The sequence below is a fragment of the Saccopteryx leptura genome, chromosome 3 (assembly GCF_036850995.1).
Source record: "Saccopteryx leptura isolate mSacLep1 chromosome 3, mSacLep1_pri_phased_curated, whole genome shotgun sequence".
Classification (NCBI taxonomy): domain Eukaryota; kingdom Metazoa; phylum Chordata; class Mammalia; order Chiroptera; family Emballonuridae; genus Saccopteryx; species Saccopteryx leptura.
The window spans coordinates 271,944,441-271,970,848 of NC_089505.1; the positions used below are offsets into that span (position 1 = coordinate 271,944,441).

Here is a 26,408-nt window from a genome sequence, read left to right on the forward strand (position 1 = left end):
TTGGATTTGGATTCAGTTTGACAGTTTTTGATCAAAATAAAGTACATTTTACCAGTTTTGTAACTCATGTGTTTCTATATCCCTAAGTCCAATTTAAGTATTTGCAGGAGAGTTCCCTAACCCACCCCCTCACCCCTTTAACTATATAGCCCCTCTTGCAGATCTTTGTTTATTGACATAGATTAGAACTGGCTTCCAGCCCAGTGATGGTCATTTCTGTTTTAAGGTTTTGGTTACAAATCTGCTTTTGTTGCCAGATCCAATAAAGATTCTTGATTGTTTTTGTTAGTTTTATTACAAGTTCTTGCCAAAGATACAGTGTATCGTAACCAAAACAGATGTTCTATTTAGACAAGTGTATTTGCTATAGAAGTACTTAAAGTATAAATTAAACAACAATATGTTCAGCATTAAGGTAACAATTGATGAATTTTGGGATTTTATGAGTGTTTTTGATAACCTTAAGAATTGAGAGAAACAGTGCTTTGTTTTGAACAATTGTTTTACATTTCTTTTGTCTATCTCAGTTTGTGTATGTAGTCTTAGATACTTCTAGACCCTCCTGTAAACTAACATTTTAATGTGACCTTGAAAGTACAGTGGAGTTAACCAATTTCATACATATATAGTTCTATTATTTCTTAAAACATACATCAGATAAATAGTACTTTCTGCTATAAAAACATAAATTAAGGAAAAAAGAATAATTTTTAATATTCTAATTCTTATAAAGAAGTAGGTGGAATACATAGACCTTTCCTAAATGGTGTACTTTGTGAATTTAGAAGCCATGTTACAGGGTTGTATATAAATCTTTTGGGACTTGAACCATCTCTGATTAGGACCCAGTGCAGTCTTGTCTTACGCTGAATTCTGTGTTGTAGTGAACACAGGCATATAGTGAATACAAGATGAATGTATTACAGGATGTGATTTCAGCTTTTTGATCATAGTTCCTAGAATAAATTAGATGTGAAGGGATAAGATTGCTTTATCAACAGATTACTAATGAAAAAAGTTTTACCTTGAGATATTGACTCTTTGGCCTATTCTTACTCATATTTTTCTCTTTTCTTTGGCATTACATAGCTTGCCTTACCCCCAACCTCTACCTTGGGCGAACACCTTTAAAAATGTATTCAAATGATTATTGGGGAACATTTAGAGTTTTTTGTTTGTTTGTTTTTTAATTAGAACTGTTTGGGTTGTGAAAAATCATTGTTTCCATCTCATTTCAATTTCATTAGAAGAATGCAGAATTGCTAGAATCCTTTGTTGTTGAGATCCTTTTCATTTGGTTATTAGGACATGAAGATTCTCTGGCTAGAATTTGATATTTGTAAAAAGAAGTTCTTGAATCAACCTTATTTGTGTTTTATATGTTTTGTTTTGTTATTTTGAGGGCAAAATCTTTTGATTCCAATGTTTTTTATGTGGCTAAATCTTTGTATTATGCTCTTCTAACTTATTGAAATAACCTCTTTCAAGTTCCCCACATCCGTGCATTTCTAAGGTTACACCCAGCTTAATTCCCATTACTTTTCCGCTTCACAGCACTTGCATTTTGAAGGGACCCTAACATTTGGGTTCACATTATGATAATTAGGTTTTAGGAGCATGGGGGATTAAAGATGTCTCAGGTCTAGTTGCAGAATAAAGTTCAGAAGCACTTGTAAAACTTGCCTGATTGGTGGGTAGAGGTGCTTTTATTTATTCACTACTCATGCAGCATTAATCCGTATTTCATCAGGTACCTATGGTGTTGTAATTCGAGATGTGACCTTGGGACTTGATTTACTTCAGCTTCGTTTACTTTATTAATGTGCCATGAAAGAGGTACATGAAAGATAGCTAACATCAAAGTACCTTTTAAAGTAAAATGGTTGATCGGAATTCCCTGGTATTTAACACTCTGTCAAATGTTTCAGCTGGTTTGCATCCTTTTACAAGCTATTGCTTGCTGCACTAAAAGAAATTTAAAGCAGTTGTCTCAAGGCAGGGGTGGTGGGGCACACAGTTATGGTGGTGGTGGTGGTTGGATGGCATAGTTATCGAGAGAGAAAAGAGTAAATGAGAAATTAAGGGCATATTTTTTTTCAACTATGCCCCCCCCCCCCCAAGATGGTTGTTCTGTGTTTTTCTTTGGGTCAGGGAGTTTTTAGTCCAATGCAGTGCTTATGATTAGAGAGAGGAGGCACTCCTCTTGGTTATAAGAAGATTGGGGAGGGTGGCCAAAGAAAATTCATCAAACCTGTGCAAAAGAAAGAATAAAAGGCAATGTCGGTATCTTATTCAGAGATTGTTTAACTACTTGACCTTCACACTTGTTTATTCTTTACTGAACCATCTGAGAAAAAGCTTTTAAACACAGTAATATGGGAAACTGAGTCTTAAGAAGAACAAAGGAAATAGGACTCAATTCCTGCTTGCCATATGTATTGTGGAATATTTATTTTCCCGGAAACACATGTTTTAGAGGCTATTGTCTGTGTTCTGGGCTGAATATATAGTTAGAACTTCCTGTAACTCAGTTTCGAAACTTTGGTTCCTTATTTGTTTCATAAATATATGTTGGATGTTTCTCCCTACTTAAGAAAATTAGTCAAAAACATCTTAAGTCAAGGATTGTGGATCTATTTTTAATGTCTTTACTATAGAACTATCTCAATCTGAATATTGAAAAATAGAAACCACAGAATATTTTAAAAAATGAAATTAACTTGTTTTCAAATTAATATTTTATTTTCAATTTACTGACATAAGCTCAACTTGTAGTTTTTTTTAAAGTCCATTGTAATGAAAACTTTTTTGTAATTAGTATTTGTTAAAATGTACTTATAGAAAGAATTAAAATGTTTTAAAAATAGCATATCCTCTTGATATTCTGTAATTTTGTTTACACTTACCTGCTTAACTAATTTTTATTCATACACAGGGTGGGGCAAAAGCAGGTGTACAGTTGTTCAAATGGAGAATAATACAATAATTAATCAATAATAATACAAGGATGAACTCTGTGTTTTTGTACATATAATTGTATGGCGGAAAAATAAGTTTCCACCCAGACCTGGTCTTGGTGATTTATTGAACTATATACGTATAGCAGGGGTCCCCAAACTTTTTACACAGGGGCCAGTTCACTGTCCCTCAGACCGTTGGAGGGCCGGACTATAAAAAAACTATGAACAAATTCCTATGCACACTGCACATATCTTATTTTAAAGTAAAAAAACAAAGCGGGAACAAATACAATATTTAAAATAAAGACCAAGTAAATTTAAATCAACAAACTGACCAGTATTTCAATGGGAACTATGCTCCTCTCACTGACCACCAATAAAAGAGGTGCCCCTTCCGGAAGTGTGGCGGGGGCCGAATAAATGGCCTCAGGGGGCCGCATGTGGCCCGTGGGCCGTAGTTTAGGGACCCCTGACCTATAGTCTTTGGCTTGTAAAGTGTAAGAAATCAACACTGCAACTGTCACAGAAGGGTTTGGTAATGGCCTTTCCTTTTTAAGGAAAGCAGATATTTGTAACAGACTATCTGGCAACATCAAATGAGCTACAGAGGTCTTCTGCAGGAAGACAGCCTAGAATATGTGGGCAGTGAGCAGTGTATGCACTGCAGTTGGCATTTGAGTCTGCAATTTAGGAAGGGGGCGGGAGAGATACATCTTTCCAATTTGCTGATAGAGGAAACACAGTACTTCTTGCTGCCATTGCCATACCATATATGGGTCAAACATTAGAAAGATTGACCTGGGATTGAGACATTAGTTGGGCATTAGAATGAGAACTGAAATATGTATGTATACCTTTCTATTAATGCCATGTTTTTCTTCAATTCTGCCTCCTCCTCTCTCTTTCACACTTAACAGCCTCTTCTTTTGTGTATAAGATATGCTCTCTAATTTGATATGACCCATCTAGTCATGGAATTGGGAGACAGTTAAGTGTGACTTTGCCTAAAACATCTTCAAGATCTTATTTTGCAAGCATTTTAGCTTTCCTAAGGCAGTCCTTTGGTTGACAGTGACTCATGCTTTGATTTTATTTTTTTAAGGTGAAGTTTTGTGTATCCTATCTAACCAGGACCATAGTTAAAGCACATGAATTGGCCCACTATTGTATAGTATATTTAATCATTCAAACACATTAATTATAAGTTAGTCTAAAGCTTGATTGGTAATGGTCAGCATAGATAAGGATCATAAGTTATACTATTTATCAGTTACTCAGTGATAAGCAATTTAAGCTTGCAAATGAGTCACCAGCTCAGCAGTTGATTAGTTATTATTTAAAAATTTTTTACTGAATTTGTTGGGGTGACACTGGTTAGTAAAATTATATAGGTTTCAGGCGTACAGTTCTATAACACATCATCTATATATTGTACTGTGTGCTCTCCACCCCAAGTCCAGTCTCTTTCCATCATCATTTATCCCCTTGACTCTCTTCTACTGCCCCCACCCCCTTTCTCTCTGGTAATCACCGCACTGTTGTCTGTCCTTAGCAGTTGATCAGTATATTTTTGACTGATTGTTTTGGTTACTTAGTTTCCCTATTTACCTAAAAATTCTATTCTTCAAAGCATTTTTATTTTTCCTTTTAACATAATGAGTTTATGAATCCAGGACTACAAGGGACCATGAGCAGTTGATGGACTACCCTTCCAACTCCCAGTAGGTTTGAATTCAGACAAAATGATTTAAATCATGATGCTGCCATCATTACATTGTCATATTCCATTTCCTATTTTAAATTACACTCAGTAAGCCCTGGCTGGTTAGCTCAGTCAGAGTGTCATCTCAAAACGCTTAAGGTTGCAAGTTTGATCCCCAGTCAGGTCAGACAGGAAGGAACGAGTGACTGCACAACTAAGTGGAACAATAAATGAATGCTTCTCTCTCTCTCTCTCTCTCTCTCTCACTTCCTCCTCCACCCTCTCTCCATTCCTTCCTTCCCTCCTTCTCTCCCTTCTCTCTTTTTTTCTCTAAAATCAATCAATAACAAAATAAAGTACACTTAGTAATGTATTGGAGTTGTCACTGGTTCAAAATTCAGATGTTGATGTGGCCAAAATGCTAGACTTTGAAGAGGGTTATAGATGCAGAGAATCTTCTATAATGTCTTCAGTGTATAATAAGAAATGATTTAAGGCTGTTCATTTTTCAAACCATATGTTCCAATTTCTAGGATTCAATGATTTTCTTCTCTTCCAGGTGTTAGGCTTACTTTGAATTCGCTGGTTATATAAGAGGATCCCAGTTACCTATTTTCTTTCTTCTCTGCGTTTATTGTGTGGGTGTGTGGGTGGGGGGGGGGGGAATGCTGGCTCTTACTCCCTTTGGGAGATTCTATATCTGATTCTCAATATGAAATGCTACTTTTAGTCAGTTAAGATTTTGGTGATTAAAGCAATAATTAAAATTTTTACCCCCAACAATCATTCTTTTTTCTGTTTCAATAAATTTTGTTGGATGCAGAAAGACTGGAAGGATGTTAGGGATCCCTGCTCAAATTGCAGATTCGGGACATTTTTCTCCTTCATGGTTTTTGGCAGGGAGATAGAAGTAGATAAAGAAAGCCAGGACACATTGGGCTTTTGAAGTACTGGGTCTTAGACCGTTCAGGTTTGATTCTCTTCTACTCATTCACTTTCTTACTGCTTTCTTTTCTTTTTTTCTTTGTCTTCCTTCTGGCTACCTTTCCTTAGTTAGAAAAGAGGGTTTTGTTTGTGTTAAGTGGAAAATGTCAAGTGTATCTCTCTGTCTTGTTGAATTTAATATGTTGGGGTAAAATTTGTTTCCAAAGTCTACTGTACATACAGAATCCCTCTTTTGTTGTTAAACAGAAGTGAAATATTTCATTTAAATTCCCTTCCATTGTTAGAAGCCTGAAATCTTCCTGTAGTATCACAGTTACTTTCATTCACACTATGCTTTTCAAGAATATTCTGGTAATTCTGGATAATTGTCTTCCCTTTTGACTGTCAAAATTCATTTACTCATTCATATTCAACACATTCAACAAATATACTCCTTCATATTCAGCAAATAACTTCCTGAGTACTTTGGTTTGTCCTAGGCACTGTAGAGCCAAAGATTCATAAAACCTTATTTAGTGGCCATTTTATGTACAATTCAGTAGTCCCCTCTAAGCTCTGGCTCAACTGGACTCCTTTTCATATACTGAAATATCTCCCACCCCTTTAAAAAAATCTTAGTTCTGCTTCTGGTAGCCATTCCTACTATGCAATCTTGAACCTACTATTTAAAAAAATTTTTTTTTTTCTGAGTGAGAAGAGGGGAGATAATGAGGCAGACTCCTGCATGCTCCCTGACTGGGATTAACCCGGCAACCCTTGTTTGGGTCTGATGCTCGAGTACTGAGCTGTTTTTAGCATCTTAGGCTGACACGCTTGGACCAACCAAGCTATCCTGAGAGCCCAGGGCCACACTTGATTTTGAGCCACTGACTACGGGTGGGGAAAAGGGAGAGAAGCAGGAGAGGAAGGGGGAGAGAAGCATATGGTCGCTTCTCCTGTGTGCCCTGACTAGGAATCAAATTTGGAATGACCATAATGCTGGGTTGACACTATCCACTGGGCCACCAGCCAGGGCTACTCTTTACTTTTAAACTTAGTGCTCTAAATGCTGTCTTTATTTCCTTTGACTTCTCTATATATCTCTTTTTTTTCTTGGTAATTTCTCCATTCACTTTGAAGCTTTATCTTTCATATCACTGTGGGTTCTACATCTATGTCCCTAGTTTCAAGTTATCTCCAGAGATCTGGACTCAAATTTCAGTGGCTTGGTGTCATTCTCTGAGTAACCCTCTGCTGCCTAAGATTTAACCAAACTTAACTCTTTGCTTTGGTTCCCAAACCTAATTTTCTTCATGAGATTTTGTTCTTTCGTAAGTCCCCCTCCCCCTTTGTTGATGGATTTACAAAGGTTACAAAATTGGTAACCTTTGTCTTCTTATCCTGCTCCATTCTGCATTCACACTGCCACCAGATCCTGTTGGTTCTCCCTCTGGAACCATGTTCCTCTTACTTCTTCCTCTCCTTCAGTGTCTCCTGTTGGCCAGCCTTCTTCCTTTGAGATTTTAAGCCTTTCATAAGCTGGCCTCAAGCTACTTTTCCAATATAATCTCTGATACTCTCGTTTCAACCCAAGATGTGGTGTTCATCATTCAAGCATTCATAATGCCAGTCTACATGATTATATTATACCATTGATACCATTTATTAAGGAATCATACAGCTAAAAAATTATACATATAATCACCAATTTATTCTTTATTCATTGTAAGAATTAACACAGTTAATTTATAAACCTATATTTTATTTCTCCCTTTCCAATTTGTATGCCTTATTTATTTATTTATTGGCCTATCTCTGTCTTGGCTAGAATCTCTAATACAATGCTGAAGTAGACAGAATAGAATCTTTATCTTGTTCCTTATAGAGAAAAGCACCCAGTTTTTTGTTTGTTTGTATGTCTGTTTTTACCATTAAATCTGATGTTAGCTGTAAGGTTTTTGGGTTTTTTTTTATAGGCTTTTTATCTGGTTAAAGAAGTCTCTAATCCTCATTTTTTTTATCTTGAAAGAATATTGTATTGTGTCAAATGGTTTTTCTTTGTCTCTGGAGATGATAATAGGAGTTTTGTCTTTTTTTTCTGTTGTGTGATATATTACATTAAGTTTCTTTTGGATGCTGAACCAATCTTACATTCTTGGGATAAATCTTATTTGGTCATAGTATATAATTCTTTTTATATTATTGTTGGATTTGGTTTGCTAAATTTTGTTGAGGATTTTTTGCATCCATATTTATAAGAGATACTGTTCCAGAGCTTTCTTGTGTTGCTTTGGTCTGCTTTTGGTATCAGGGTTATCCTGGTATAGAATGCATTGGAGAGTGTGCCTCCTATCTTTGGGAAGAATTTTTGAGGCGCTGGTATTGGTTTTTTGTTTGTTTTTTAATGTTTGGTAGAATTCAGTGGTAAAGCTATCTAGGCCTGGTTTTTCTTTGTGGGTAGTAGTTTCTTTATTACTAATTCAATATTTGTTATGAGCCTATTCAGATAAGCTGTTTCTTCTTGAGATATTTTCAGTAGTTTGGTTTTATTGAAGAGAACCTGGAAGACACAAACTACTTTATAACTAAAGCAGCTGTACGCCTGCAGACCTAGTCGACCCAGCACCAGCACAGAAGTGCCACATGGGACCAGAGCCTGCTGCTGCTTCCTCTGCACTACCCACCACTGAGCGCTTGTTGGGCCCTCTTTGACTAGAAACACTTTCTTTTAACTAGTAATTGCCTGGAGTGTGATTTTCCATTCTTTTACTTTTGTTCTTTCTGAGTCTCATGTTTTAGATACATCATTTTTTAAACATGAAGGACAACTGTATGTTTGTTGCAGTGATTAATTGCATTAACATTTGGAAAATATTAGGAGACTACTCCACAGCCATATACACCAGAGGCAAATTCTATTTATTTGGAAGAAAAACACATTAAATGTAGGTGTCAAAAACTTTCTTGAGTTAAAATTCCAGGGAATATGAATGCACAATTTTTAAAAAATCACATACTCAGCAGAAATCATAAAATTTGCTTTTGAACCAGCAAACATGCAGTTGTTGGAATTATCACAAAAGAATATACTAGCCTGACTAGGTGGTGGCACAGTGAATAGAGGACCCAGACACTGAGGACTCAGGTTCAAAACCCCAAATTTCACTGGTTTGAGTGCGGCTTATTTGGTTTGAGCACAGGCACACCAGCTTGAGCACAGGGGTCACCAACTTGAGTGTGGGATCATAGACATAAATAACCCCATGGTTGCTGGCTTGAGTCCAAAGGTTACTAATGGCTTGAAGCTGGAGGTCTCTAGCTTAAGAAAGGGGTCACTGGCTCTGCTGGAGGCCCTTCTGCCTGCTCTTCCCACCCACCCTCATAGGCACGAATGACAAAGCAACCAATGAACAACTAAAGTAATGCAACTATGAGTTGATGCTTCTCACTTCTCTCCCTTCCTGTCTGTCTGTCCCTGTCTGTCCTTCTTTCTGTCTCTCTCGCTAAAAAAAATAAAGTAAAAAATGAAAGAATATAATATACATGTATTGAATATACTTAAAGAAATAGGGAGTCTAATGCTTAATCAAAGATAGCCTTGTAAATTTGTAAATTCCTTAAACTCCTTGTAAACCCCTGGGCTCTTGAAAAATGCAGCAGGTCCAAGGAGCTTTTTGTTTCTCTTGGTTTGTGAAGCCGTTCTTTCCCTCGGCCAGTGGAGGCCAAGGTTTAGTTTGAAAGGGCAGGGGTGTAAGACAAGGTGATGGTAAGGGCAGAGGGGTACCCAGGTTGTAGAGGTGAGGACCCTGAGCATGGGAGCATGGTAAGGACTATAAAATTGTTCCCTTTATCTTTCTGGGAATCACTGATATTCTTATTTATCTATATTTGAAGAATGTAAGCATTTTATTTCCTTTTCCAGTGCCCTCCTTTAACTAGGATCTATTTAGTCTTTACCTCATTTTTTTAACCTTTATTTTCAGGAGCTCACATTAAGAAAGCCATAGAGAAAGTGGAAATCTTTCGTTTCTCTGAGCAAAAGGAAATTTAAATAAACATTTTAGTTGTACAAACTAAAACAAAAATACATGCTTTGGCAGTTGTAAATTGGCTCAGTACTGTAAACAAAATAATCAGATCAGATATTTGTGTTTAAAGAGATGTAGTTGCTTGAATACAGCTGTGTCCTTTATATAGAGAAATTTCATGTCATTATTCTGTGAGCTCTCCTTTTCTAAACTATTCCTTTATGGTCTGTCGAAAACATAAAGAAGATGTTTCCTTGGTTGAATCTGCAGAAAGCCCCAGGCATGTTGTAAAATGTCAAGTGGGAGATTATTGCCTATCTCATCCTTGGCTGTGGTTTCTAAACAAGGTGCTGTGGATTAAGGTAATGCGAAGCATGACCTGGGGCTTTGAGGCCTCAGCTGTCCCACAGTTCTTTCTTCCCTCTCCACAACACTCACAAACTACTGGGTTGACAAATGCTGTCAGCCTAGTTTGGAAATTGCCATACAGCACTGTTCTGCCATTCATTCTGCTCAAAATAATGTCATATAGCAGTGTTCAAGTAAGTTGGGAGGTACTGTGGAAAATTACTTAAATATTCAGTGGATTTTTTAAAGAGCCAGGCTGTGTAGAGGAGCCAGATGTGGAGAAATAGGTGTTACAATGGTTGGTGGGGGTGTGGTGATGATGGAGTCCCTCCCCAGTATTTTGGGTGTAGAGTGACTAAGAGCCCAGACATCAGAGTCATATAATCCTGGGATTGAATGTCAGCCCTGCTCCTTGCTAGCTGTCAGACTTTGGGCAAGTTTCTTAATCTCTCTGAGCTTCAGTTTTCTAATTAGTAAAATGAGACTAATACTACCTGCCTCTATGAAGATTAATGAGATATCTGGACTATGCTGAATATAGGACATAGCTCGCAATAGTGGTGAAGAATATGTGCTCTTGAGTCAGACTATCTGTGTTCCTATTATAACTGCCATTTATTAATTTTATAAACTTCAGCAAACTACCTAATCTTACTATACCTCAGTTTCCTCGGCTGTTATAAGACATAATAACAAGGTTGTAGTGGAGATTAAAGAAATAAATATATATGTAGCACAATGGTGTCTGACCCTATAAGAGCCAACACTCAGTAGTAAATAACAAGTCTTCCATTCTGAAGCAGTTCCACCAGAGATGGATTAAGGTCGGTTGAGGCCCCGGGCACAGAAGAAAATATTGGGCCCCTTAATAAAAAGAGAGAGACAGGGAAAATAAAAATACTTGTTAACCATATTTTTAAATAAATACTATTAATGTTAAAATTGCACATATGAAACCAAACTTGATGTCATTAGAAAAAAGTGTCAAGTTGGGGTTTTGCGGGGCCCCTCAGAAGTCGGGGCCCAGGGTGTGTGCCCAGTGCACCTGCTGTTAAATCTGCCTCTGGGTTTCACCCTTTATGTCTCGTAGGATGTAATTTTGTCTCCTTTCTCGTGCTTAGTTTCTCACTGAATTTGCTGTTCTTGAGTTTAAAGCACTATTGGACTCCCAAATGTCTTATTCCTATGGCTCAGTCGTATGTTTTCTCATGAGATACAGAAATTCCTTTTAAAATAAAAGAGTGACATACAGTGATAGAAAGGACTGAATACGGGTATTTGATAAAGAATATGGTCTGTCATAACTGCTCATAATCTAAGACCAACCTGGAGTTTTTGGTTGAAAATGCTTTGAGAAATTGTTAGTGCTATAACATTTGAAGGTATAAAGAAGTTGTTAGTAATTTTAGAAGTGGTTTAAATGAGAATTAGAACAGATTTATTCCAATGAGACTGTGGTAAAAATAGATATTTTTTCTGGAAAAGTAGACAGACTATTTACTGATTTCCATAATGATGAAGCCAGAGGTCTCAGACAGCCCCAACCCCCTTATTCCATTTTATTCTTGCTGAGAAGGGTCCAGAAGTGTGACATGTATTTGTTGTACTTTTAGTGATGTATTATGTAAGCATGTAAGGAAATTATTTTTGCCTAATTTTAGGCTGGAAGCTAGATAAACTAAGACCTAGTTAAATTGCCTGTGTTGGCATGTGTTTCTGAATGGTGGTTATGCAGGTCAGGAAATGATGTGTAATAGCGAAGTAATCTCTTTTTCCTTCGTAGGTGAGTTGCCAGATAAATTGTACTTCTCACATTCAGTTTTTGTTGTTGCTGAGATTCATACCCGTGACTTGTGAAGTTCCATTTGTGTTAGTGCTTCTGGTTATGCAGTATGCTACCTCACCACACCAAATTATTTCTGCTCTGTGTTTTGTCGTAGCCCCACTGCTTTGTAGAATGTGATTTCATAAAATGGAAGTGACTTTTTGTTCAAAGCACAAATTGGTTGTCACTTAGAAATAGTAGAGACTTTGATATATGCACTTTGATATGTGCTGTTGGTATAAATACATGGATTTGGTGTGCCAGAAAATTGTGTTATTCTTTGAAATTTAAAAATATACTGCTCACAAAAATTAGGGGATATTTCAAAATGAATATGAAGCATTAAAAAAAGAAGCATTTGATTTTTTTTTTATTATTAAACAATAACATCAGAAAAGCGAACAAGTCAAAGAAAGTCGCTCGATGATGCAAATGAGATGCAAAACCAACTTTTATTTCATTGGTGAAAATGCACTATACAAAAGGCTGAAAGTACTGGAGTATCTGCATGTTCCTGATCTCCTAATTTTTGTGAGCAGTGTGTATCTTCAACAGGTAAGCATACTTTAGAATGTTGGTAGGATTATTCTATACCGGTTCAGATTTTCCTTTAGGTTGGGCTAAGTGATGGGTATTTTCCCTGAGTAGACCGGACTGAAAGTTTCTAGGTCCGGAATTGTAGTTATCAATAGGGCTCCGAGCACTAAATATACTCAGGTCATGCAAATGTGTGTTAAACTAAGGGACTATTTTCTATAGGTAGAAAATTTGGGGAAGTGAGTCAATTACATAAAAATTTTCTTTTCCTTCCTTTAAAACAGTCTTCAGATTTATAAGCATGCTTAGAAAAACAATGTTTTAACTGAAAACTCTTGACAAAAGGGTGTAGATCTCTATACTGCTTTGCATAAGATATGGATGATGGTGATGGGGAAGGAGAGAAAGAACTCAAATGCAGTATTTCAACCCCTTTGTAGGATAAGGCAACACATAGAAAATAGCCATGCTGCGTGTCTCAAAGGGCCCTTGTGTGGGTATTTTAACTTAAAAGGGGATTAACATTGGAGGTCTGTGATCATGTCAAACATTTGTAATTGAAGGTGGCTGTTGAAAATAATTCTTAACATAACTGGATTCTAGCAGTCTTACTGATGATGAGGTAAGTGGAGTGGACAGGAAATTGTTTGTCATCACATGAGCCACAAAGCCAAGAAACTTAGTTATCTGGGAATGGAGACTTTAAAAAGCAGCAACACTAGGAAATGTTTGATAACTCAAATCAAAAGAGGCTTTTTGTGAGAAGTGCAGAAAGAATATATACATGAGAATGTATACCATTGAATTTTTGTTTTTAACACTGTCCTTTGCAACAATTAAAAACAAACCTTTTGTTTCATTTTATAATGGTTATATAATGATAGTAGCTACAGGTCATATAATGATTTTTGCCAAACTGTAAACCCAGGTAACATAAGTACATGCCTCTTGTAAACAGCTTTATTCTGTGAGCTTGTTTGTCCCATTGCCTTTATTTTTTTTATTATTTTTTGTCCTTTGAAATCAAGTTTTAGAAGTTTAGGGGATGTTCATGGACCATCAATAGTTCTTTCCATTAGATTGACATGACACTCACTTCTGTGGGTAAATTTCAAGTATTGTACTGTATAAACTCATCTGGACTTTCAGGTGAAAAAGATATAGTGTGATTGGCTGCCAAAGAACGTCTGTTCCATCTGGGCACTTATGCTGCTAATGAATGAAAGCTTCTTCTGCAAGGCAGTCTCAGAGTGATATGCAGCTTTTGGAAAACAAAATGAACAGGAAATGTTTTTCTCAGAGGATTTCATTTGCTCATCCAAGGCAATAGAGAAGCATTAAATGATTAGTGGTAGATTTTATTTTCCTGAAGTACTTTCTACAACCTGAAATTCAATCAGTTATTGTACCAAGGGATGGGTGCACTGACCTTGTCAGAAGAGTGAGCAAGGCTTTCATTTGACTGTGATTTCTTAGCTCACAATACTTATGTATATCTGGATCTCCAACCTTGGCTTTTTATAACTCTCTAATCCTAGGTAGTCATTCACTATGAAAACACTTGTGTTTCTCTTTTTTTTCTTTGTATTTGTTCATTTGAAAAGCCTTTCAAAAGGAATTGTAGCCTGAATGTGATTATAGCTATCAGTAGCACTTAAACTAACTGCTGAGATAAAACTTTTCTTTTTAGACTCTGCTAATTTCAGATATTAGTAGAAAAGGAAATTTTCCCTCCATTAAAAGGCCCGACTTGACTAATTAGTAGCTGCTCTTTGGGTTGAGCTAGCTTCCTGAGGGACATCATTTGATAGAATAATTTTTGACATTTTAATTTGACAAGAAACAATTCAGGGAAATGACTTAGACATGTGCCTGAAATGAAGTCTTCTCTTGCTATGATTATGATACTCTGCACAGGGAATGCCTTTGAACATCTGCAGCACTTTGTAAACCCTGTGATCCATTTAATAGGATAGTTCAAGCTTCTTGGCAGGTGTTTTTCATAGGAGCTTCACCTAAAATACTGTTATGCAGTTGAAAGACTTTTTTCCTCTATATATTACAGTGTGGGGGCTAATGCAGTAAATTCTGATCTTTGTGACCAAAACACAGCTTTCCATAGGGACAGTAGATTTAGGTAAATATGTCTCTCTATTCTTAATTAGTCTGAATCCTCCAACTCAGAAATATTACTTGGTTTAAAAGTTTGCTCCTGGCATTGAAAATGGTGGAATAGACTAATTTCAGATACAAGTTATTTTTTGTGCTGTTGTATAACTCTATATAATGGAAGATTTACATTTTTACATGAGGTTAATGCTTGAAGCAAAGCTAGAGGACATACACACATCGTGCATGCTAATTTTTTTCTGAAAAAAATTATCTTAGAAATCTGCATTTCACTAAGTACATTGGGAAATATTTAAAGGGCCAAATTAGAACTGAAATGGGAGTTTGAAAAAATATCTGTTGACAGATGATTGGTTTCTAAGTCTGGGAAGTAGATTGAAAGAAAAGGAAAAGTGATTTTTAGTTTGTGTGTGTGTGTGTGTGTGTGTGTGTTTCTAATAAGTGAGGTTTTGTTGTTTAACCACTATTTTTTTCTATTTTATTTTTTATTTTATTATATAGTGAGAGGTAGGGAGGCAGAGAGACAGACTCCTGCATATGCCCAACTGAATCCATCTAGCAAGTCCACTAGGGAGCGATGCTCTGCCCATCTGGGGCCCTTGCTCCATTGCTTGGCAACTGAGCTATTTTAGCACCTGAGACAAGTCCATGGTGCCATCCTTTAGTACTCAAGATCAACTTGCTTGAATAAGGCATGGCTGTGGGAGGAGGGAGATAGAGAAAATGAGGAAGGGTGGAGAAGCAGATGATCACTTCTCCTGTGTGCCCTTACTGAGAATCGAACTTGGGACTTCCACACGCCAAGTCAATACTCTACCACTGAGCCAACTGGCCAGGGCCTGTTTAACCACTATTAAGGTTAGAAATGAATACTCTCAAACTTGCTCATAATGATATTGATTTATTCGAGGTGAGGAAAAGACATTCATTTTACTACCACTATATCCCCCTGAGATTAGGATGGGTAGAAGGTTTAGAGAGTAGGCTGCTTAGGGTCAGCTGGTTACATTCTGTTACCTTTTTTTTTTGTACAAGCCATTATTAGTTTATGTTCTAGATATTATAGTGAAAAATCTTTTAGTGAAAGAAAATACTGTAATGAATTTGCCAGTCCTGTGTGTGCGTGCTCGCTGCCTCTCTCCTGAAAACGTGTCTGGATGTTCCCTTGCCCGCCCACCCTTCTTCTTCTCTTCTTTCTTTCTTTTTCTTTCTTTGTCCCATTTAAATATGGGGAAAAGGTTAACATCTTTTATTATATATCATTGTGTGTGAATGCACCTGATTATAAATAATTTGTTTGGAGACTTACAATTTAAATCATTTTTATATCTGCTTTTTAGTAAAATCATCTATTTCATTTAGCAGTTCACTGTTTATAATTGCTCATGAAGAAGAAACACCACTATTCAATTTTCCTTCAAGAATAAAAAAGTCAAAGTGATGTGCTACATTAATACTAGAGAGATTATAATTTTACTTGTAATTGTCCTGTGGTTGAGTTAGAAAACTTGAAATTAACAGGAGAAATGTATTAGAGCTCTTTGACATAAAACATTTTCAGAACAACATCAAGCCATTTAAAATTTAATTTGGAATGGAGACTTCACTCTTAAACCAGATTTAGGGGACGTAATATAATTTTATAAGTTCTCTCAGCCATTGTGGAGAGAGTACGGTTGGAGGTGATCACTAGCACCAGGGAATCAGGAAGTGTGTAGTTGAAATTCTTCAGGATCAGATTATCACAGATTTTCTTTACACATGGTGCTATGTTATATATACTGTACTTAATATATATTAAGAAACAGCTGTGACTTTCTTTTCCTTTCTTACCTCGGAATCTCAAGAACACAGCTTTACCTTCTAATTTGCATTATTTTTATATTTGTTTTTAATTTTCGAGAGTGTATACATTTAAGTTACAGTGTGACTAAATAGAAGAACAGTGTGCTAATTTTCATGAGTATATAGTTTGTTTAAAATACATAAATATCTACTGACTAGGATTTAAGAATTTGGGACACAAAACTTTTTGAAGGGGGGGTGAGATGTCATTACTTTTAGGTAAGTTTAGACCAGGAGGTTATTTTTACTGATTTGTTCGTTTTCGGATATCTCCCCACTCCTCCAACTGTAAACACACACGCATACACACACATCCACCCACATGATTTTGTCCTAGCATTTTTGTTCTAGCATTAAGCACTGTTGAGATCAAATTAGTTTGCCAAAAAATAAGGTCCGACCCTTAAGATGGAAAACGGCTAGGGAGAGCAAAAGAGAAGTTAAAAGATTTTAGAGCTCTAAAGGGAGATTTGACTGCGTGTGGATTTACTTTTAAGTTTTAGAGAATGTTCAGTGATTTTAATAAGCATAGTCTTTTGTGTTCTGGCTTAATTGAAGGAGTTGTTGCAGTGAGTGTCATTGGCCAGCTCACATTTATTTATTTTTATTTTTTTATTTTTGTATTTTTCTGAAGCTGGAAACAGGGAGAGACAGTCAGACAGACTCCCGCATGCGCCCGACCGGGATCCACCCGGCACGCCCACCATGGGGCGATGCTCTGCCCACCAGGGGGCGATGCTCTGCCCATCCTGGGCGTCGCCATTTTGCGACCAGAGCCACTCTAGCGCCTGAGGCAGAGGCCACAGAGCCATGCCCAGCGCCCGGGCCATCTTTGCTCCAATGGAGCCTTGGCTGCGGGAGGGGAAGAGAGAGACAGAGAGGGGGGAAGAGAGAGACAGAGAGGAAGGAGAGGGGGGGGTGGAGAAGCAAATGGGCGCTTCTCCTGTGTGCCCTGGCCGGGAATCGAACCGGGGTCCTCCGCACTCGAGGCCGACGCTCTACCGCTGAGCCAACCGGCCAGGGCCTCAAGCCAGCTCACATTTAAATGCCCTGATTTGTACTCGCTTTGTTGTGAATGAAAAAACGATGGCTCTTTACAATGACATTGAAAACCATGAGATATTTGTATTTGGTTTCTCCTAGTTCCGCTTATGTTTCAGTTGAAATGTGGACCAAATCCAGTTGCATTGCAAAGCGTGTCCATTTCATGTGTCTATTTACCATTTGAGTGATTTTGAGCAATGGATTTTCTTTGACAAGAGCAGCACATGTTGTTTTTTAGTAACATTCATCTTTGTTATACTCCAAACCTCTTGAACACAGATTGGTTTTTATCCATGTTAATGAAAAAAAAATTTCTCTATTTTTCAGTGGGTAAAGCAGAAAAACATGGGATTCTGGGAAGTCGGGATCAGGTTAGCAAAATGTGTAGGATAAAAGACAGTAGACATGGAAAATAATGATAACAAAATCACTTTTTTTTTTTTAACAGAAATGGGAGCCTACAGACTAAATGGTGAACAAGAAATTAATTTAAAAATTTTTGCTTTTATTTACTATTTATTTTATTTTAATTTACTTAATTTTATTTAATACCATTTGATTTTCAAAATGCTGACTGTATATGTGAGAATACTCAGTCCTTATATGAATGTGAGTCTGTGTTAATTTTTTTTGTGTGTGTGTTAATTTTTTTACTTCTATCCTTTATATGCTGTATGTGTTAATCGACCTTAAAATAAGATTTGAAACTACAAAGAGGAAAAATTACTTGAGCAACTGCACAGAGTTGAAGAATAGTACTTGGTGGTTGCTTAGAAGGCAAGACAAGATAATGTAGACTCCAGTGAATTGTTTTAGTGTGAAAATAGGCACAAATATATGGCAAATAAATAAATTTCAGTGGGGTAGCTATACGGAGTAAAAATGTTGTAGATGAGAAAAAACAATTGTTTTGTGAGAGAATTAGAACATCATTCTTTTTCTAGATGGTTCCAAATTTTCTCACATTGACTCCGTATTATTTTAATATACTACTATCTTGAATCCAAGCTAAGTCCTAGTTCTTTGTTTTAAATTATTCTAAACAGGTTTAATTTTTTTTTTTTAGAAAAACATCGATTTGTTGTTCCACTTATTTATGCATCCATTGGTTGACTATTCCATGTGCCCTGACTGGATTTCAAACACACAACACCTGGCATATTGGGATGATGCTCCAACCAAATGAGCTACCCAGCCATGGTGAAGTCCTAGTTCTTTTTGTGCTTTGTCTTTTGAGACATGGGAGGAAGTACGGTGTTTTGAAATATTCATCTTTGGCCCAATGACCTCTTTGTATATTCCAATAAAATATAAGAACCTAAATGATTCTGAGTTTTTTTCCCCCCATGAGTGGGTTATATTATTAACCATGTACTGCTCATCTGAGCGAATCCCAGCTTGCTTAACTTCTGATACCTGTACCCAGATGACTTGACAGTGAGTGAATGCTCCTCCCTTAACAAATAACTTATTTTATGCCTCTCCAGCATCTCCTGCTCTGAGTAGTCCTTAGAAACAATTAGTGTTTTTGCGCTCAGATCTGAGGAGAAAAAAAGGTAGACCATCATGTTATGTTAACCTCTAGAACAAAAATGCCTATCGATTGACCTTTATAAACAATTTTCAAAAAGCTCCAAGGCTTTCTTACCACTATTGGGAAACCTGTGAAAAGATGGTTGGGAGGAGAAGAGTGGACAGATGGTAGGCACTGAAATAGAAGGCTGGCCTAAAAGTACAGAGGACAGGATTTTTTTTTTGAAAGTCTTGGTTTCAGATGATCTCTGTCTAATTTATTTTAACTCTTTGGTTTTCTCTTACCTCACAGGCAAAACGAAGAGGGGCCCTTTTCCATAGGAAGGTAGTTTGATTTTGTAGATCATAAAGCACTTTCAGATGCTGTGTTAGGCAAATGTAGGAGATTTGTATTAATTTCTTTAGAATACCTGAAAATGACTTTGAGAAATTAATACCTACTTTTAAGATGAAGCAAAGCATTTCTGTGGCCATTTTCTTCCCTACATAGAAGGGAGCTAGTTTGGCCAAATTATCAGACAGACAGGATATGTACAGGTACCATTGCACTCAGCTGTTTTCCCGTTTGTGAGAGCCTTGAGTTGAATGTTTTTCTGGGCAGCTAATCTTTGGCACCACAGCTTTGTTCAGTGGCATCTGGCAGTAGATTGATTTAAGCAAGTCTGAGGTTTGCTCTTTTCAGAATGTGCTCTCTAGGCAGCGCCTGCGTGGCTCTGACATGGCCACATGCTGCTGCTGATTTTCCTGCCTTCTAGCACCATGGGTGAGGCTAAGGCGTTCTGACACCTGCCATTTGGAACCTTTGCTGAAAAATGTCAAGATTTTTAGACAAGATGAAGACAGATATAACTGATCATTCTTTAGTCTGTCAGGATTAGGCTGAGGGCATTTGTTCATAGATGGATGAATTGCCGAAGTGGTTCAGTTCTTAGTTTTGAGCGAGTCACCCAGGTCAGGTTTTGTACAGAATATTTGGATGTATTATTTGTTTGCTCTTATTCTCTTTGATACCTGTTTGGTGTGATAGTAATTTGCTCTTTTCATAAGCAAAGGTTTTAGTGATTAATTTTTGCTTTTCACTGGATAAATTGTGAGGGTTGGGGGTTAGTTCTTCTAACTCGTCATTGTTATTAAAGGATCTCATAAGGAAATTGCAGAGTTTGGAGGGCAGGCTTTTGTTATGATCATATTGCCATGCAGATGCATGCACTGATGACAGTCAGAGCTTAAGTGGTCAGAGTAAGACCTTTTTGAATAAACGGAAGTAAACACTTCTTCCGTTTACTTTCTTTTTCTTTTCTTTTCTCTTCTCTTCTGTTCTTTTCTTTTTTTCTTCTCTTTTCTTCTGTTCTTTTCTTTTTTTCTTCTCTTCTCCTTTCCTTTCCTTTCCTTTCTTTCGGGGTGGGGGGAGTGGCAGAGACAGACTCCTGCATGTGCCCCAACCAGGATCCACCCATCAAGCCTACTAGGGGTGATGCTCTGCCCATCTGGGGTCCTTGCTTTGTTACAACTGGAGCCATTTTTTTTAGCGCCTGAGGTGAATGGAGGCCATGGAGCCATCCTCAGCGCCAGGGGCCAACTCGCTTTAATTGAGCTATGGCTGCAGGAGGAGAGGAGAAGAGAGAGAGAAAAGCGCAAGGGGGTGGGGATGGAGAAGCAGATGGTTGCTTTTCCTATGTGCCCTGACCGGGAATCAAACCCAGGACATTTCACATGCCAGACTGGCACTCTACCACTTAGCCAACCAGCCAGGTCCTGCTTCTTCTTCTGGTTTTTCCCTTGAGCTCTTTTAATGTCCTAGGACCAGACAACTGATTTGTATGTAAAGGACAGGAGAAGTGGTAACCTGGTGAGTTTGTCCCCCTTAGTAACTGTATCTGATTGAGGAAGGGACTTGAGCTCTGGTATAAAAGGATTAAAAACTATTATTATTTTGCTTATTCTTTCCTTTCAATCTTGGGTGAATTATAGTCGTATGCTGTTAAGTAAACTCATTTCTCTGTTTCTCATATCATGATCTTTATCTTGGATATCATGTTCAGTAACATAACAAAGATGGTAATAGCCTAATTTGGTATAATTTGGGAGAGATGTTCCAGTGACTCTAGTTATTTTGAAGTGCAAAAAATATAAAGAGGTTAGATGAGGTACCTTGTGAGTGACTTTATTGGGAACCAGACTGTGTGAGAGACTGTGAGTCACATGGGAGACTGTACCCTCTGGCATCTCTTTGACAGCTTCTTCTTACTTAAGTGGCTTTAAGTGGCTCAGTGGAAAAGAGAAAATGAGTATTCGCCAACAGGCTTGTTCCTTGTAGTGTAATTTGTGAAGACTAGTAGAAATATAAAATATATCTCCAGTGATTGGAAAGTGAGGAGGACTAATGGCTTTTATATTATCAACAGGATCTATGGATTGGAACCTAAACATTTGAAAACATTTTACAGTGGAATCTTGGTAGTTCTCTAGTAAACAAAGCTTCTTGCCTTGAGTCCTAGGTCACCTTGAATTATATAAAGAAGACTTTTTGTTGAAAATTTAGGTCAATTTTCTTCATCTTTTAACTATCCTATTATAATTTTTCTTTTTTTTTTATTTTATATAATTTTATTTTTTTAATGGGGTGACATCAATAAATCAGGATACATATATTCAAAGATAACATGTCCAGGTTATCTTGTCGTTCAATTATGTTGCATACCCACCACCCAAAGTCAGATTGTCCTCTGTCACCTTCTATCTTGTTTTTTTTGTGCCCCTCCCCACCCCCTATCCCTCTCCCATTCCCCCCTCCCCCCCGTAACCACCACACTCTTATAAATGTCTCTTAGTTTCACTATTATGTCCCACCTACGTATGGAATAATACAGTTCCTGTTTTTTTCTGATTTACTTATTTCGCTTCGTATCATGTTATCAAGATCCCACCATTTTGCTGTAAATGTTCCGATGTCATCATTTCTTATGGCTGAGTAGTATTCCATAGTGTATATGTGCCACATCTTCTTTATCCAGTCATCTATTGATGGGCTTTTTGGTTGTTTCCATGTCCTGGCCACTGTGAACAATGCTGCAATAAACATGGGACTGCATGTGTCTTTACGTATCAATGTTTCTGAGTTTTGGGGATATATACCCAGTAGAGGGATTGCTGGGTCATAAGGTAGTTCTATTTTCAGTTTTTTGAGGAACCACCATACTTTCTTCCATAATGGTTGTACTACTTTACATTCCCACCAACAGTGTATGAGGGTTCCTTTTTCTCCACAGCCTCTCCAACATTTGCTGTTACCTGACTTGCTAATAACAGCTAATCGAACAGGTGTGAGGTGGTATCTCATTGCCGTTTTGATTTGCATTTCTCTAATAGCTAAAGAAGATGAGCATCTTTTCATATATCTGTTGGCCATTTGTATTTCTTCCTGGGAGAAGTGTCTATTCATATCCTCTTCCCATTTTTTTATTGGATTGTTTGTTTGTTTGTTGTTGAGTTTTATGAGTTCTTTGTATATTTTGGATATTAGGCCCTTATCTGAGCTGTCGTTTGAAAAAATCATTTCCCATTTAGTTGGCTTTCTGTTTATTTTGTTATCAGTTTCTCTTGCTGAGCAAAAACTTCTTAGTCTGATGTAGTCCCATTCATTAATTTTTGCCTTCACTTCTCTTGCCATTGGAGTCAAATTCATAAAATGCTCTTTAAAACCCAGGTCCCTGAGTTGAGTACCTATGTCTTCTTCTATGTACTTAATTGTTTCAGGTCTTATGTTTAGATCTTTGATCCATTTTGAGTTAATTTTTGTACAGGGGGAGAGACTGTAGTCCAGTTTCATTCTTTTGCATGTGGCTTTCCAGTTTTCCCAGCACCATTTATTGAAGAGGCTTTCTTTTCTCCATTGTGTGTTGTTGGCCCCTTTATCAAAAATTATTTGACTATATATATGTGGTTTTATTTCTGGACTTTCTATTCTGTTCCATTGGTCTGAGTGTCTATTTTTCTGCCAATACCATGCTGTTTTGATTGTCGTGGCCCTATAATAGAGTTTGAAGTCAGGTATTGAAATGCCCCCAGCTTCATTCTTTTTCTTTAGGATTGCTTTGGCTATTCGAGGTTTTTTATAGTTCCATATAAATCTGATGATTTTTTGCTCTATTTCTTTAAAAAATGTCATTGGAAGTTTGATGGGAATTGCATTAAATTTGTATATTGCTTTGGGTAATATAGCCATCTTGATTATATTTATTCTTCCTAGCCAAGAACAAGGTATATTCTTCCATCTCATTATATCTTTTTCGATTTCCCTTAACAATGGTTTATAGTTTTCATTATATAATATAATTTTTCTATAGACTCACCGAATATGTGTTTGTGGTCATGGTTATAGAAATCGTGTTCATATAAGTTTCTTTATCTTGTGATTTGCTTATTTATTTATTTATTTACTTTTTTAGATTTTTTTTATTTATTCATTTTTTTTTATTAGAGAGAGAGAGAGAGAGGGAGAGGCAGAGAGAGAATAGGGATAGGAGCAGGAAGCATCAACTCCCATATGTGCCTTGACCAGGCAAGCCCAGGGTTTTGAACCGGCGACCTCAGCATTCCAGGTCGACGCTTTATCCACTGCGCCACCACAGGTTAGGCTGATTTGCTTTTTTGATATCAGTAATCATCAAGAGAGTGAATGTAGTAGGGTTTCACCTCAGAACTAGATAATCTTAATATTACTTCTGCCTGCATCAAACATACAATAGTATCCTGTATATTCTTAAAGTATGTTTGGTATATTTACAAATATGGTCCTAAATAAGATTTGAGTTTCAGTTGCCATCTTGGACTCCTCTTAACTCAAGGTGCAATAGGTTTTCAACAAAAAAAAGGGTTGTATTGGTATGTGAATTATTTTAAAAGGTTCCGAGGTGAAGAAGAAGAAAAAGTCAGACAAAAATATCAAAATAAATCAATTGTACCTTTCAGGTAGTATGTTATTTTCTATAATCTCTACTCGGGTATACCATTTATCTCTGTTCCCATTACTTGGTAAGGTAGACACATGTCTTTAACCCTGGTGTCAGTGGTTCTGAGACCGCTGGCTCAGCAGCCCCTGTTCTTTAGCACCAGCATGCTGCACGGTATTCCCACTTCAGGCCCATTTGCAGTTGAATGTATTCATTCCATAATGTATTAAAGCCAATTCATTGCAAGTTCTCTTTTCTTCCTAAAAGGGTAAATATGATTGGGATGATAGTTATCATAGGCTTTGCTAAAACAAAACAAAACAAAATAAAAGCAGATACTATGAGTGACATTTACATATCGCTTATGCAAATAGAAACCAGTGAGCTGTCACTTTTCCTGGATTTAATTTTTTTATTTGTTTTAAGTTTTTAGGTTTTAGAACAATGATTCTCAAAGTATAGTCCCAGACTATTAAAATCTAAAATTCTGTGTTCCAAAAGACCATTAAGAGAATGAAAGTACAAGCCAAAAATTGGGAGGAAATCTTTGCAAATCTTGTAACTAATAAAAGACTTGTATTTAGATTACATAAAGAACACTTGCAGTCAATAACAATGAAGCCAATTAAAAACTGGAAAAAGATTTGAGTAGATATTTTACTAAAGAAGATTAGGAAAGGCCAACAGATATATTGTTATGTTCAGCATCAACAGTGATTAAAGAAATTTAAATTAAGCTACAAGTAAATGGTAAATGCCATTTTGTAAGCACTAAAATAGCTATAGTAAAAAAGACAGTAATAAGTATTGTCAAGAAAATGAACAAAAGGGAACCCTCATTCATTGTTTCTACACAATTTCTTAAAAAGTTAAACATAAATTTACAATGTGGCATTTCCACTGCTGGGAATCTATCCAAGAGAAGTGAAACATGTCCACATAAAGGTTTATAAATGAATATTTATAGCAGCATTATTCATAACACCAGAGAACTGGAACCAGCCCAAAACTCCCTCACCTGGTGAACAGGTAAACAAATGTGGTATAGAATAATGGAATACTATTCAGCAATAAAAATGAAGTGCTGATTCTACAACATGGATGAATCTCAAAAACATTATGCTAATTGAAGCCGGACAGAAAAAATCCATATTTCATGATTTCATTTATATAAAATGTAAGGTAAAGGATAAATATGTAGAGACAGAAAGTAGATTGGTGGATGCCTGGGACTGGCATTGAGAATGGGCACAAAGGATCTTTGGGGGTGAAATGTTCTGAAATTGGATTTGAGTTATGGTTGTACAACATTTATTAAGTGACTGAGTTATACACTTAAGATGGGTAAATTTTATGGAGTGTAAATTATGCCTCAACAAAACCTTATATCTGTGGTCCCAGGACCAGCAATATCAGCATCACCTGTGAACTTGTTAGAAATGCAAATTCTCTGCCCCAGTGAACCAGAAACTATGGTGGTGGGGTGTTTTAACAACCTCTAGCAGATTCTTTTTTTTTTTTTAATTTTATTGATTTTTTAGAAAGAGACAGACATTGATTTATCGTTCTACTTATTTATGCATCCATTTGGTTAATTCTTGTGTGTGCCCTGACAAAGATTGAGCTTGCAGCCTTGGTGTATTGGAGTAATGCTCTACCAACTGAGCTACCTGGCCAGGGCTCTTAAGCAGATTCTGATGCAGGTCCAAGTTTGAGAACTACTGCTCTAGAATGAAGGAAAGTTAAATAGAGATGTGGGTAGTTTTTGGTATAGTTTATGCACATTCAGTCGACTATGTTCCTATAGCTGTAGGAAAGTTTTGAATTAAGGACTGTTGTTGTAGAGTTAAAGAAAATTACAGGGCAATAGGAGTAAAAATAAACTGTCCTTTCATGTTCTTGATATGTCCCCACGAGAAGCTTTATGATTGTGATGTTTGTGTACTACATATATTAGTAAATTCCTGGTTTCTTTTAGGCTTGCTGTTACTTAACGAACATAGCATAAACAGGTTCATTTGCCATAATGACGGTGGAAGTTTAGATCCTTGAAAGGAATTATTTCTTCTAAATATTTACATAGTGTAATATGGCAGAGCCAGAAATGTGTAATGATCCCCAAAAGTAAAGATCTGACTATAGATAACGAAGTAAATGGAGCAGCCGGCTGAACTAACACTCAGTCTCTTCTCCATCTGTTCAGTGTACTTTTAAAACTATGATTAGAAAAAGGGTTGATTTAGAGTTGTCTTCTAGTGCATGGCATATGCTTTCAGGGTTGTCCCTGCCCCCCAATCCCCTTACCCCAGCATGATCTGGATGGTCAAAAGAAATTCTGAAGGTTAAGGCTGCTCCAGAAAAGGGCTTGATGATCCCAACTGGAGGCTGCTGGTTGGTACATGTATTAGAAGATGTTTGTGGAGTGTCTCTCTTCACTGTGGGGTGATGACTTCTACAGAGTTGGAAGTTCATTCAGAGAAAAGTAGATGTTAGGTGGGGCTAAGAGGATAAAACAAATGGGAAAAGGGGGAGAAAAGGAGAAGTGGAGTGGGTAACCAGCTGGGCATGACAACCAGTAAA

General features: G+C 37.0%; 1 protein-coding gene and 1 non-coding gene across 3 annotated transcripts in view; one reads left to right on the forward strand and one right to left on the reverse strand.

Moving 5' to 3' along the window:
• Nucleotides 1–26,408, forward strand: part of SRBD1 (S1 RNA binding domain 1) — a 203,522-nt gene that overhangs the window by 63,337 nt on the left and 113,777 nt on the right. The window lies entirely within an intron of this gene.
• Nucleotides 17,248–17,323, reverse strand: TRNAS-CGA (transfer RNA serine (anticodon CGA)). The gene has a single exon. It is a non-coding gene; the product is annotated as a tRNA-Ser (tRNA).